Source organism: Dama dama, chromosome 25 (genome assembly GCF_033118175.1).
Source record: "Dama dama isolate Ldn47 chromosome 25, ASM3311817v1, whole genome shotgun sequence".
Classification (NCBI taxonomy): Eukaryota; Metazoa; Chordata; class Mammalia; order Artiodactyla; family Cervidae; genus Dama; species Dama dama.
The window spans coordinates 32,552,783-32,569,023 of record NC_083705.1 but is presented as its reverse complement, the minus strand read 5'-3'; positions in this window follow the sequence as shown (position 1 = coordinate 32,569,023).

Below are 16,241 nucleotides of genomic sequence, written 5' to 3'. Positions count from 1 at the left end.
GGTTATCCATTTTAAATAGCAGTGTGTACAGGTCAATCCCAAACCCCCAATCTATCTCTCGCCTCCCCTCCCCTGCCCCCTAGTAACCGAAAGTGCATTCTCTAAGTCTGTGAGTCTGCTTCTCTTTTTTAAATAAGCTCATTTGCATCATATTTCATAGATTCCATGTGCAAATGATATCACATGATATTTGTCTTTGACTTACTTCAGTTAGTATGATATACTAAAGTTAGAAGTTTATAAGGCAGATAGGATACTTGTTACTTAAGCTTGATGCATTAGAATATTATATATGGATATATGCTTTTTACAAAGGCTGTCTGTCTTAAAATTCATCAAAAGCTTAATTGTTTGAAAACATCAAGCCAGGTTGATTTGATATGCTCTTCTTTGGAGTTTTTCCTAACTGATACAAATGGTAGGTTCAAGATATAGACAAGGAGGAGGCTTATGTGTATATACTTGTTTGGGGATCTGATTGCAGCCTTGTGTCAAGGTTTGGCCATCTGCCCATAAACCTGTATGGGGTGACCTCACTGTGTAATCCAAGTTGCAAGTTCATGGAGATCTCAGTGGGAGGTCTTTAGGCAAATCACTTGGAGCACTACATAACAACTGCTGAGTTTGTATCTTCCCTGGGATTAGGAAAACAAAGTTTTTGGCCAAGCCATTCTCTCTCTAAAGTTACCACAGAAATGGTTCCAGGAAGTGTCAGGACTGTTGTTGTCAGGACTTTTAAAGCTTCAAATAAATGTGCATTTCTTCTAGCTAGTATATGCCTCAAACAGTGAGTATAATATGTACAAGTATTCACTTTACAAAAACTTTTCCATTTTAAAACAAAACTCAACTAATTGATATTGCATTTATGTGGGAGAACATTCTTGCCTGGAAAATTCCCTGGGCAGAGGAGCTACAGTCCATGGGGCTGCAAAATATTAGAGAGCAATAAGAAGACAGAGGAGAGAAGGATCACTTTACTGGTTTGCTTTTATTTACCATCATTTTCCCCTGGAGAAGGAAATGGCAACCCACTCCAGTATTCTTGCCTGGAGAATTCCATGGACAGAGGAGCTTGGCGGGCTACAAGCCATAGGGTTGCAAAGAGTCGGACACAACTGAGCGACTGAGCATGCACCATTGTTTTAAAATAAGAGAACAGAAAATGGACCAATGGAACAGAACAGAGCCTAGCACCAGACTCCGTACATCTCTGTCATCTGACGTAACAGACATGATATTGCAGATCAGTGAGAGACAGGATTGCTTGGTAAATCTTACCAGAGGAATGCTTAACCTATACATAAAAAATTAAGTAAAATTAGATCCCTACCTCAAACCAATAAATACATCAATTCCAAGAAAATTAAAGAACCAAATGTGGAAAAGTAAAACTTTACAATTTAAAAAAAATTGTAGGATATAAATTATCCTCCATCGCTTGAGTCAAAAGATAAAACAAAAATGCCAGTGAAATCACTGAAGCTTGCCTGCACAAAATTTAAAACTTTTATATTTTAAGAGAGTAAAACCAAAATTAAAAAAAAAACTCAGACTGGAAAACATATTTCAACATACAGTGATAAACTTGAAGACTCTTTCAAAGCAAAGAGACCTAAAGAAAAATGAGCAAACAAGCTATCATTCACAGAAAAGGGCATCATAGTTGAAAATAAACATGTGAAAAGATGCTCAGCCCCTCCAACAATCAGGAAAATTTATTTTGAAAGTAATATACTATTTCACACCCATCAAATTAGCAAAACATATAAACATTGAAAATATCAAGAGAACAATTGGAACTGTGAAACCCTGCTTATGGCAATGAAATTGGCATAACTTCTTTGGAAAGTAATTTGGCAATATTTAGGACAGTTGAAGATTTGCATACCCTTTAGTTCAGCAATATGGTTTGCAGCATGTATTCTACAGAAAGTTTTGCTCAAATATTCATTGACTATTCCTTATAAAAGCAACATTTAACCAAAAATGCTATTAATTGGAAAAATACTAAGCCATTTGTAGTATAGTTCTACATTGTAGTCAATTAAAACTGTGGATATCGGACTTCTCTGGTGGTCCGGTGATTGGGAGTCTGCCTGCCAATGCAGGGACATGGGTTTGATCCCCGGTCCAGGAAGATCCCACTAAGATCCCTTAGTCACTAAGGGACAACCAAGCCCATGTGCCACAATTACTGAACCTGCTCTCTGGAGTCTGTGTGCCACAACTACTGAAATCTGTGCACTCTAGAACCCATGCTCCACAACAGGAGAAGCCACGGCAATGAGAAGCCCATGAAATGCAACTAGAGGGGAGCCACTGCTCACCGCAACTAGAGAAAGTCTACACACAGCAATGAAGGCCCAGAGCAGCCAAAAAAAAAAAAAAAAAAGGCTTAAAACTGTAGATATCAATATGAATATGTCTCAAATAATGTTGGGTAAAAACTAGTTACAGAAGGATATCCAATATGCTATTGCAAAATTCAGGCTTAAATTGAAGAAAGTAGGGAAAACCACTAGACCACTCAGGTATGATTTAAATCAAATCCCTTATGATTATACAGTGGAGGTGATGAATAGATTCAAAGGATTAGATCTGGTAGACAGAGTGCCTGAAAAACTATGGACAGAAGTTCATAACATTGTACAGGAGGCAGTGACCAAAACCATCCCAAAGAAAAACAAGAAGGCAAAGTCATTGTCTGATGAGGCCTTACAAAGAGCTAAAAAAGAAAAATAAACGACCCAATCAAAAAATGGGCCAAGGAACTAAATAGGCATTTCTCCAAGAAGACCTAGAGATGGCTAACAAACACATGAAAAGATGCTGAACATCACTAATTATCAGAGAAATGCAAGCCAAAACCACAATGATGTACTATCTCATGCTAGTCAGAATGGCTGCTATCAAAAAGTCTACAAACAATAAATGCTGAAGAGGGTGCGGAGAAAAGGGAACCCTCTTACACTGTTGGTGGGAATGCAAACTAGTACAGCCACTATGGAGAACAGTGTGGAGATTTCTTAAAAAACTGGAAACAGAACTGCCATATGACCCAGCAAACCTACTGCTGGACATACACACCGAGGAAACCAGAATTGAAAGAGACATGTGTACCCCAATGTTCATCACAGCACCGTTTACAATTGCCAGGACATGGAAGTAACCTGGATGTCCATCAGCAGACAAATGGATAAGAAAGCTGTGGTACACATACACAATGGAATATTACTCAGCCATTAAAAATAATACATTTGAATCAGTTCTAATGAGGTGGATGAAACTGGAGCCTAACATACAGAGTGAAGTAAGTCAGAAAGAAAAACACCAATACAGTATACTAACGCATATATATGGAATTTAGAATGATGGTAATGATGACCCTATATGCAAGACAGCAGAAGAGACACAGATGAAAAGAACAGTCTTTTGGACTCTGTGGGAGAAGGCGAGGGTGGGATGATTTGAGAGAATAGCACTGAAACATGTATATTATCATATGTGGAATAGATCACCAGTCCAGGTTCGATGCATGAGACAGGGTGCTCAGGGCTGGTGCACTGGGATGACCCTGAGGGATGGGATGGGGAGGGAGGTGGGGGGGTGGTGGTTCAGGATGGGGAACACATGTACACCCATGGCTGATTCATGTCAGTGTATGGCAAAAACCACTACAATATTGCAAAGTAATTATCCTCCAATTAAAATAAATAAATTTAAAAAAGAAAAACAAACAACAACAACAAAAAACAAATAGCTGAGAAAAGAAGAGAAGTGAAAGGCAAAGGAGAAAGGGAAAGATATATCCATATGAATGCAGAGTTTCAAAGAATAACAAGGAGAGATAAGAAAGCCTTCCTAAGTGAGCAATGCAAAGACATAGAGGAAAACAATAGAATGGGAAAGACTAGAGATCTCTTCAAGAAAATTACAGATAACAAGAGGGTATTTCATGCAAAGATGGGCACAATAAAGGACAGAAACAGCAAGGACCTAACAGAATAGACTAAGAAGAGGTGGCAAGAATACACAGAACTGTACAAAAATGTCTTAATGACCCAGATAACCTTGATGGTGTGGTCATTCATCTAGAGTCAGACATCCTGTGTGAAGTCTGTGGGCATTAGGAAGCATTACTATCAACAAAGCTAATGGAGGTGATGGAATTCCAGATGAGCTATTTTAAATCCTAAAAGATGATGTTGTTAAAAGTGCTGCACTCAATATGCCAGCAAATTTGGAAAACTCATCAATGCCCACAGGACTGGAAAAAGTCATTCCAATCCCAAAGAAGGGCAATTTCAAAGAATGTTCAAACTGCTATACAATTGTGCTCATTTCACATGCTATCAAGGTAATGCTCAAAATCCTTCAAATTAGGCTTCAATGGTAAATAAACCAAGAACTTTCAGATGTACAAGCTGGATTTAGAAAAGGCAGAGGAACCAGAGATCAAATTGCCAACATCCACTGGATCCACTAGAAAAAGCAAGAGAGTTCCAGAAAAACATCTACTTCTGCTTCATTGACTATGCTAAAGCCTTTGACTATATGGAGCACAACGACCTGTGGAAAATTCTTAAAGAGATGGGAAAACCAGACCACCTTATCTGTCTCTTGAGAAATCTGTATGGAGGTCAAGAAGCAACAGTTAGAACTGGATATGGACTGCTTCAAAATTGGGAAAGGAGTACATCAAGGCTGTATATTGTCACCCTGCTTTTTAAACTTCTATGCAGAATACATCATGCAAAATGCTGGGCTGGAGGAATTGCAAGCTGGAATCAAGATGACCAGGAGAAATATCATCAATCTCAAATGTGGAGATGATACCTCTGTAATGAAAGAAAGCAAAGAGGAATTAAAGAGCCTTTTGATGAGGGTGAAAGAGGAGGGTGAAAAAGCTAGCTTAAAACTCAGCATTCAAAAACTAAGATCATGGCATCCGGTCCCATCACTTCATGGCAAATAGATGGGGAAAAAGTGGAAACAGTGACAGATTTTATTTTCTTGGGCTCCAAAATCACTGTGAATGGTGACAACAGCCATGAAATTAAAAGACGCTTGCTCCTTGGAAGAAAAGTTATTACAAACCTAGACAGTGTATTAAAAAGCAGAGACATCACTTTGCTGACAAAGGTCCATCTAGTCAAAGCTAAGATTTTTCCAGTAGACATGTATGAATATGACAGCCGGACCAAAGAATTGATATTTGTGACCTGCACTGCTGGAGAAGACTCTTCAGAGTCCCTTGGACAGCCAACGAGATCAAACCAGCTAATCCTAAGGAAATCAACCCTGAATATTCATTGGAAGGACTGATTCTGAAGCTCCAATACTTCCACCACCTGATGTGAAGAGCTAACTGATTGGAAAAGACCCTGATACTGGAAAAGACTGAGGACAGGAGGAGAAGGGGGTGACAGAGGATGAAATGGTTGGATGACATTACCAACTCAATGGACATGAGTTTGAACAAACTTCAGGAGATGGTGAAGGACAAGGAAGCCTGGTGTCCTGTAGTCCATGGGTCACAGAGTCAGACGTGACTTAGCAACTGAACAACAATTTTATGTAAGGCTTAAAATAAGCAAAATAATACTATTTATTGTTTTCAAGGGCTTATATATTTAGTTATAAATTTTTTTTTGTTTTACATACTTCAGGGAATAAAATGAGATTCAGGAGGAAAAAAATCACAGAGTCTAATAAAATATTTAAAATGTTTTATTCATCAAGCAGAATAGTGGGTTAAGTCAAAATGTTTCACCAAGAAATAAAGAACAGTTGATTATCTTCCAGAGAATACTGACTGACAAGATTTTAGTGATTAAAGGAAAAAATTACAAGTTAAACTCTATGATATCAATACTATAACTAATGTTTATTAAGTTTATGTGTGCAGTAGGTGTGGATCTTGGCCCCAAACTCAGATGAATAGGAAATAATTCTTAATTTTATAAAGATCAACATCTTTTCTATTTCAGACAATTATTTGGGCCTTGTCATGTATAGGAAAGAGGATGACATTTAGTTTTGGATCAACTCTATCCTGGAGAGTCTTACCTTTTCTAAGGGAGCTTACATTGTATAAAGTGACGGGGATTCGAATATGCAGATCCGAAGTATTCCACTTTGGCAGAGGGATTATTTTGAGGTACAGATAATTAAGAAATGACAGACACAGGATAAGCTCTACCTTCTCCCTTTCTGTCTAAAATTATGGCATAGATTTCCCTTCATGAAGTTGTTCTCCTTTCTCTCTTCTGTACCAGGAAGAAGAAATCCCTCATCACTGGAGACAGCATCGACTTGAATCTGCATATACAAACTTTACTGAAATAACCTTCATCTTCAGTTAGTTCCCCTATATAGATTGCCCAAATTTACAGCCCATAGAAGTTCAAACCCCTCAACTTTGTCTTGTCACATCTCTGTAATTTATTGTTCTTGGACATCATGGTATGTAAGCTCTCATATCCAACAAATTTACTGGGTGTTTTCACTTCCTCTTTATAAAGCTCTCCCATGCTGCATCAGTTCAGTTCTTTGCAACCCCATGAATCGCAGCACACCAGGCCTCCCTGTCCATCACCAACTCCCAGAGCTTACTCAAACTCATGTCCACCGAGTCGGTGATGCCATCCAGCCATCTCATCCTCTGTTGTCCCCTTCTCCTCCTGCCCCTAATCCCTCCCAGCATCAGGGTCTTTTCCAATGAGTCAACTCTTCGCATGAGGTGGCCAAAGTATTGGAGTTTCAGCTTCAGCATCAGTCCTTCCAGTGAACACCCAGGACTGATATCCTTTAGGATGGACTGGTTGGATCTCCTTGCAGTCCAAGGGACTCTCAAGAGTCTTCTCCAACACCACAGTTCAAAAACATCAATTTTTCGGCACTCAGCTTTCTTCACAGTCCCACTCTCACATCCATACATGACCACTGGAAAAACCATAGCCTTGACTAGATGGACCTTTGTTGGCAAAGGAATGTCTATGCTGCATACATATATTAATTAATATCAAACAAAATTTTTATGCTTTTTCTCCTGCTAATCCATCTTTTGTCAACTTTATTTGCAGGGCCCCAAGTACTAAACATAAGAGGGTAGAGGAAAAAGTTTTTTCCCTTTCTCTACAAATGGAAAAGGACAGGAAAAAAAAAAGTAGCTGCTTAGGCTAATATGGCAAGAGCTAAATAGTTATCTGATCAGTAATACTAAAGAACTCATTTAAGAAAAAGTACATATATTGTGAGACAGCTAAAAATATATTTATTTCAACTCTACATCTTATCAGAAACTTTGCTCCTATTAGGTAATAGGTAATCAGTGCTAACTGTTAAATTTGAACTAAGTAACAAAGGTTTTGGAAAACAGATTTGCTATAGACTGCAACTCATGTCCTTCCCTCATCCCACCAGTTTCATATATTAAATTCTAACACTCAATATGATGATATTTGGAGGTGGTATCTTTGGGAGGTGATTAAGTCATAAGGGTGGAACCTTCCTGAACAGGATTAGTGCCCTTATAAAAGGTCCCAGAGATTTCCCTTCCCCATCTGCCATGTGAAGTTACAGTAAGAAGACAGCCATCTATAAATTAGGAAATAGGCTCATCAGATACCAAATCTGCCAGTGTCTTGATCCTGGACTTCCCAGACTCCAGACCCGTGAGAAGTAAATGCCTGTTGTTTTTAAGCCGCTCAGTCTACAATGTTTTGTTATAGCAGCCCAAGCAGACTAAAATATAGATGCATTGCAGTATCTTCAGATTCAGCTAAGGCTGTTAGAATTGTGAAGTCCTCATTCAATGTTGCCTGGTCTCAGCTTGGCTTCTCCATGGGAAGAAGACTTCTGGTTCTCTCTTCTGATTCTCTCTGTTCCCTCTTCTCTAGCCTAACCAAAAAGCCAGAACCAGTTTCATCCTATGAAGTTTAGAATATTCAGGAAGCTTATGGTACCCCATATTCTCTCTACCCACTTCTTGATAGCTACAACTCTTTTACAAGGAACACATCCTTTAAATTCAAAACTGGAGATGTCTGTAAAGATCTGGCTAAAACTTCTTACTCAGTGGCTGAAATTTCTTACTCAGCCAATGATTCTCAAAGTATGGTCTCCTGATCAGCAGTACCAGCATCGCTTGGGTACGTGTTAGTAATGCAGACTTTTGCAACTCCACCTCCTAGAACTCCTGAATTAGAAACTCTGGAGGCGAGGCCCAGCATGCTAAAATTTTAGCACAACTGAACAATCAAACGAATGACTAAGAACAGAGCTTCCCACACCTTCTGACTCCAACTTAATTGGTGGTGAAGCTGACAGACGAAACAGAAGAGCCTTGGAGCCTGGAGGAGGAGGTGTAAAAGGCACAGTACTTGAGACCCACGGTGTTCAGGGGGGACCGCAGGAAGCTTAAAGGTGCATCCTGTCCTTCTTGGCTGCCCCAGGGAACAATGTAGGAGTCAGCCCTGCTACTTGGCAGTATGCTAAATACTTGTTGACTGATGGACTAAGCGCTGATGACCTACTGTGTGCTGGTTCGAGAGAAAACAATGGATAAGTTTGACCCCTGCTCACTCAGAGCTTACAGTCTAGTGGAAAAGCAAATAAGTAAACAGTTATTCATGTTGTAATTTCTATGAAAGTGTGTTAAGTGCAATGGAAGCTGATGAAGTACTCTTACCGAGGACATGGGGTGTGAGGAAAGTTCTTGAGACCTAAAGCATGAATAGGAGTACGTCAGGGAAAAGGAATGGGGCTTAGGTTTTAACATTCATTGAATTTTCCTTTTAATAAAGGAGCTGTGTTTCTAGGTAACTTTTGATCTCTATTGTTCCACTCAGAACTTTAAAAAAAAGCCCAAGATGTTTCCTAACTTGTCAAGAAGCGAAATATAATGTCCACAACAAAATATATCCACTTCTGACTTATTCAGGACTTTTGAGGCCGTCAGTTTGGCTAGATAACCTTTCATCAGGAAAATCACACTACAAATCTAGATATGAAATTGTATAGGAAATATCACTCACCAAAGTTACAAAATGTGATAAAATATTAAAGAATCTCTTTGCATGGAAATTACAAATCACTGTTGCTTGTTTGATCAGTGTTTCAAGAAATACATGATTGTATTTTTAGTTTGTTAAAGGGGATTTTTGTTGAGTGACTTTTTGACCTTTACTGAGTGTCTACTACATGCTAAATGATGAAAGGAGTTGGTAGTTAAATGAAAAACAGTATTATCAGTAGGGATGAGGCCCAGTGTGTAGCTTAGACACTTAAGCTTCCTTTTAGTTCTCTTCCTATGGCTCTTTTCATGGTAATTTCTTCCAAAGAGAGATTTTTCCCTCAGTGGACATCCTCAGTCAACAGAACACCTTGCTCTGAATCTGTGGGTCTTGTATCTCTGAGATACAACACCCATTTCTAAAGGCCTCTGCTGTACACTGTTGATGATCTCCAAATGAAACATTTATAACTACTTTCTTTGTATCCATCTTTTATATTTCCATTACTATATTGTATTAAGTATTTATTTTTAAATACTTAAAAAATACTTAAAAAAAGTATTTTTGTAGAATCACTTTGAAAGTTATAGATACAAATGCAGATATCTGTGTTGATTTACAAATCATGACCAACTTGATAAAATTCAAATAAAACAATGGATGACAGTTCCTCAATTCATGTTGTAGTTACATTCTGGGAAATCTAAGTAAATATTAAAGCCACATACAAATTCCTTCTTTTTTTTTTTTTTTGAATGTAAAGGAAAACATAAGTCTTTCGCCAAGATAATTATAAACGGGTTTTTCAGCAACAGAAACATTCTCAGGACATTCAAGTTCCTATGGTGTTAGTATCTGTTGCATGGGACTATCTCTTAACTACAGGCAGGCTAGCATCCCTGGGTCATGACCCACTGTCAAAGACTCCCCACAATTTCCAAAATGCTTTCCAGGAGACAATGTAAGCCACCTTCCCCACACACCTTGAGAATCATTGTTCTAAAATCTAGAATCTATTTGAATTTTATCTTCCCCTTTCTCAACCCAGGCTTGCAGCTAGCTGGGAAAATAGAAAACATCTGAAACTCATTTAACACAGATGTCTTTGACTGCCAACTTTATATCTAGCTTTCTTCCAGGGATAATTTACCTTCTGTTGGAATAAATGCCTGGTCCAAGGGAGAAAAATTGTGTTCTGAAATGGAGCAGCAATTTTTGTCATAGGAATTTTGCCAGCAGAACCTGCCAAGTGGCCTCTTGCCATTTGGTCTACCTACAGGGCAGGATACACAAGGGCCAGAAAGTGGGGTTTTGCACCTTTAAACCAAGACTAGGGGTGTAGGCCTGACCATCTGGGCAGCAGCAGGAGCCCCAGAAAGTTGCTGGCTTCTGGGAGGAAGACCTGAGCCCAGGCAAGCTCCCAGAAAGCAAAGCTGTAGACTGTCCCTAAATCTGTGCTCACCATTGCGCCCAGCAGGGCCAGCACACTCAGGTCAGGATAGCTCAGGGAGGAATTAATATGGGGATTGTTTACAAAGATGTGGACAGGTGAGGGAACCCCTGGGGCCAGCGGGGAGAGCCCAGGACTCTAAGGACTATTACTGATCCTAGGCCTAAAGGGGCAGTGGAGGGAGGGGTTCCTGAAGCCTGGAAGGAAAAGGTTGCTTGGAGCAGCTGCTTTGAAGACTAGAGTCCTCTGTGGAAGTGTGCAGGCAGTCTAGATGAGCCTGCATGGAGGGAGTTGGGGAAATCTTCTTCCTCCCTCTGTTCATGTCCGAGGATGATGGACCCATTTGAAAGCCCGAGGGCAAGGGAGCCTGTTGTAGTTCATGGAGGTCCACCTCCTGAGCAGCGAGGGGGTGGAGGGTTGACTTGGAGGGCCAAAAGCCAGAGATGTGTTGTGCTGGCCATTTGCTAACTTCTTTGATGGATCTGTTAGAATGCTAGTATATTGGAAATTGATACTCTTGATCTTTCTGCTTAAAGGTAAGTGTATTTGTTGTTGTTTAGTAGCTAAGCTGTGTCTTGCTATCTCATGGACTGTAGCCCTCCAGGCTCCTCTGTCCATGGGATTTCTCAGGCAAGAATATTGGAGTAGGTTGCCACTACTTTCTCCAGGGGATCTTCCCAGCCCAGGAATCAAATTCACATCTCTTGTGTCTTCTGCATTGGCAGGCAGATTCTTTACCACTGAAGGGCTTCCCTGGTGGCTCAGTGGGTAAAGAATCTGCCTGCAATGCAGGAGACCTGGGTTCTATCCCTGGGTTGGGAAGATCCCCTGGAAAAGGGAAAGGCTACCCACTCCAGTATTGTGGCCCAGAGAATTCCATGGACAGTCCATGGGGTCGCAAAGAGTCAGACACAACTGAGCGACTTTCACTTTCACTTTCACCAGGGAAGCCCACTAAAGGTGAATGTGTTAATCCACCTCTAAGATTCACAGACATGGCCATAGACCAAACTGCCTAGTGTACAATTACTTTCAATAAAGAAAATGGAGAAAATTGTGCTTAAGATTATAGGTCGAGAAGAGAAGAAGCAGAGTTGGCTACACCCTGGTTCCCACTAATATTTGGCAACTTGGTGTAGAAAAAAGATCACAGACTTTGGAGTCAGATCTGGACTGACAATTGGCTCTGTATGGCCAGCAGAAGGTAAACTTAGCCAAATGCTTCACTTCCGAAGTGGTTTCACTTAGTCTCTTTTTCTGTATAATGCAGATAAAGGGTTAATGAAATCTAACTTACATTGTTATGCAGATTAATAAACATGTGAATGAGAAATGAAATGCATATAAAGTACTTGCAGGTCATGGGTACCTGAACGACCAGTGGTTCTCAAAGTCTGTGTTCAGGTTAGTTGTACCAGCATCACCTGAGGACTTGTAAAGAAATGCAAATTGTTCAGGAGCAGAGCCCAGGATTCTGAAGGTGAGCATGAGAACTATTGTGTTAGACCTGCTCTGAGCTGATGAAGAAGAGGCAGGGCAGGTTTTGCTAGATGTGTTGCACAAGGGACTCCTGAAACTGTTGTCTGAGCCCTGGGAGACGAGCCCTGCAAAGAAACCTATGGTGAGTGTCTCCATTTCTTGCCCTCCTGTCCCTGGGGAAGAACGATGGTTGGAAGAACCCATCTGTCTTTCCTCCACTCTGCCTGCTTCCTTTTCCTCACTCTGATTGTGTGCTTTTTTGTACTCTTAGATTTCCCAAACCATGGAAAATTGCTTTTGTTTGACTTATGTGATAAGCTGATCTGGGAGAAGGCAAGATGTTGTTTTCTTTCTGTGACTGGGTTGGGTCAGTCTAATTCTTAGGTCTAGTGAAGCTCACTGTGGCCACATATCTAAGCCACCTCTGCTATTCCACTTCTACCCACAATAATGTTAATATTTTGATCTCTGCTTAATTTTTGCATGGCAAAACTTGGTTCTGGGAAAGGAAAAAAGGAGTTTTTTAAAAAAATAATTATACCCTGTGATAGCCTCCAAAATCATAACATCAGGTATTCACACACTCCCATGTAATTCCAATGTGTCAGATGTGATGGTATGTAGCATCCAACATTAATTTATAAAAGACTCTTTCTCTCCTAGATCACTGACTTTGTGGTCAGCCAGCTGTCATGTGGTGAGTAGTCTCAGGGTGAGGCCCATGTGACAAATAGCCACAGGAGTGAGCCTGGAAGCAGGAACTTCAGACCCACTTAAGCCTTCAGAAGACCATAGCCCTGGCTGACAATTTGACTGCAGCCTCATGAGAGACCCTGGGCCAGAATAACACAGCTAAGCTGCTTCTGGATTGCTGGTCCTCAGAAATTTTGTAGAATAATAAACATTTGCTGCTTTCAGCTGTTAAATTTTGTGAGTAATTTGTTATACTGTAATAGATAACTACATAGATTTTAGTGCCTGGAAGTGAAATGCTACTGTAACAAACACCTAAAATTTAGGTGTGGCTTAGAATCTGGGCCTTGGACAGGAGCTGGAAGGAGTTTAAAGAATGTATTGGTGAAAGCCTAAAGAGCCTTAAACAGACTGTTAGCAGAATTTTGAGCAGGCTTCTCGTTGGGGTTGAAAACAAAGGGAGGAAAAGCTTGCTGAATTCTGGAGGACAGTGGATCCTTATTATGCAGTGGCAGAAAATTTAGCAACTTCATTGTTTTTAGCAATGTGGAAGGTAGAAAATGTATCTAATGAACAGGGAGCTGATACTCAGGAGATATCTAGCCAGAATGTTGACAGTTCACCTGGTTTCTTCTAGCTTTTTATAATAAAACACAAGAGGAGAGAGAGAGGCTAACAGAAGAGCAATTAAGCAAAAAGAGCCAGGACTCACTAGCTATAAAGATGCCGGCCTTTACCAGCAGCAAACAATGTTAAAATTAAGGAATGTCTTCAGAGCAAAGGTCAAACCCAGGGCACCATCATGGTTTAAAGATGAAGCTGAAGGTGTGACTATAAAATCCTTTGTTATGATCTCAGTAAGATCGCAAGTGGCACCTCAGAACTACAGGTTAGTCATGTAAAAAGGCTTTCTGAAGTTTTTTAGGGCGAGGCTCCCAGATCCTCTCAAATAATAGAGCATCAGGGAGTGGCTACTGATGTATTATTCTTGCCTGGAGAACTTCAGTATTCTTGCCTGGAGAACTCCATGGACAGAGGAGCCTGGCAGGCTACAGTCCAAGGGGTCACAAAAAGTCAGATATGACTGAGTGACTAACATATACCCACACCCACCCACACACATTGAGTAGCTTGACAGCATTGCTCCTCAGCAGAATCGCAAGATGGAAAAAGGGATTATCTCATAGAGATCTCTGAGTGTGGCTTTTGTCTAATGGATTGACCGGATAAAATTTCCAGGAGATTTGTCATTTTTAAAGAATTATATCAGCAGAAACTAGAACTAAAAGGAATAGAAAGAGCATAAAATGAAAAGAGGCTTTTCCCCCTCCACCCCCCCAATTCTACTGCAGGATTGGGAAATTATTCAGCTACATACATGTACCAACTTTCGTGAAAAAGAATGGATGGTTCAGAAAGTATAAGCAAGAACCACAGATAATTATTCCTGGAGAGTCGGACATGACTTAGCGCCTGAACAACAACAACAAAAGGAACAGGAATGAGTCCTAAAGAGCTTCCAATATTTGCCTGGCTAGATGTCAGAGAAGGCGTGGGGACTCCTGTGTGCCTCCCATTTCCTTATGTTTTGAATAGTGATGCCTGTGGTGTTTATCCCATGCCTGTTCACCATTGTGTGTTGGCTGCGAGGAGGGCAGATGACTTCTCGCTTTAATTCACAGGTTTTTAGATTAAGAGAAATGATACTCAAGAAACCAGACATTAAGAAATATACCCAAGGAACCACATGTGAAGCTGGATCTGATTTAGTTGTCATGCTTCTGAACTTTGAGTTAATGCTTCAGTGGGATGAGAATGTTAGGAGTCATGGGATGGGACAAGTGTATTTTATATGTGAGGGAAGACGTGAATCTCTGGGACCCAGATGGCAGATGTTCAAGGTGGTCTCCTGGTATTCATACCCTTATAGAGCATCCTCCCCTACAGCACCAGGATTCATCTCTGAGGGAAGCCAGCCACCATGTAATAGCCCTACAGAGAATCTCAGGGGATGAGGGACTGAGACTTGCCAACAACCACATGAATAAGGGACTTCCGTGGTGGTGGTCCAGTGGCTAAGACTCCATGCTCCCAATACAGGGGGCCCAGGGTTTGATCCCTGGTCAGGGAGCTAGATCCTGCATGCTACAACTAAAGATCCAGCATGTTGCAACTAAGGCCCAGCACAGCCAAATAAAATATTTTTTTAAAAAAACCAACCACATATAAGCTTGAGCCGATTCTCTAGCTCTAATCAAGCTCTTAGAGGTCTTCAACCCTGCACCGCCCCACCACCAAAAAAAGTCTTCAGCCCCAGCTGACAACTTGATTATAATTTTATGAGTCAGAACTATCCAACTAAACCACTCCTGGGTTCCTGACACTATAAACTGTGTGAAGACAATACATGTTGTCTTCAGTTCCTAACTTTAGGGGTCATTTTTGATATAGCAATAATTGAGACACACCTCCAACGCATTCAGTGTGCTTAAACACCAATAAGATCTCACAAAAGAGCAATTTTTACATTTGCTTGGATAATTAGTGTCTATATTTTCAGAACAAGTCCTTCATGCGTGAAAGAACAGAAAAGGCTGTTCTTTTTCCTTCAGTAGAACCCCTCTGACAGAAGTAAAAACTTGAACTTGGCAGTATTCCTAGCAGATATTTACACTCTTATTTTGTACAATTCTAAATAGACAAAATCAACTGGAGCATTTTCTTTAATTTAGAAATAGTACCAGTTGAGGTTTTTATTATTATTATTATTTTGGCCATACCACACAGCTTGCAGGATTTTAGTTCCACTAACAGGGATTGAACCTGGGGCCCCAGCAGTGAGAGTCCTGAGTCCTAACCACTGGCCACTAGGGAATTTCCCCAGTTGAGTTTTTCATGCACTTAAGTTGGGCTGGCTTTAATTTTAGCAATATGAATATTCTTAGAATTTACCCAAAACTCTAAGCTATAAACTCAATTATCTTTAGTTTTTTTTTTTCCTTTGAAAGAAAAGCCTAGTAAGTTGGTGGAAATTTTATTCTTTTAGGGTTTAATTTTTGTGAAGTTATCTTTAAACACCCAAATGAGCTCTAGACATTGAGTTTAGAAAGTGTCACTCATAACTTCTATTTGCCCATGTTTTATCAATTGTGCTAAGCTCTTATGTGAATTTTGACATTGTATTTTGCCAGTTACTCTTATAGAGAATGGTGGAAAAACCACTGAATTTTTAAATGATCTGACTCTAATACTGGGGCTTCCCTGGTAGTGCTAGTAGCAAAGAACCTGCCTGCCAATACTGGAGATATAAGAGGCATGGGTTCAATCCCTAGGTCTGGAAGATCCCCTGGAGGAGGGTATAACAACCCACTCGAGTATTCTTGCCTGGACAGTCCCATGGACAGAGGAGCCTGGCGGTCTACAGTCCATAGAGTCTCAAAGAGTCGGATATGAATGAAGCAACTTAGCACGCACTCCATAAAGCAGAGGCACATTAATAATAATTCGTCATCTGCCTTTCACATTCTCTTTTCTACCTAGAGCTAATTTGTCCAATCAATTGGACATCTTTTGAAAAACAAGCTGTTTCTATGTTTTAA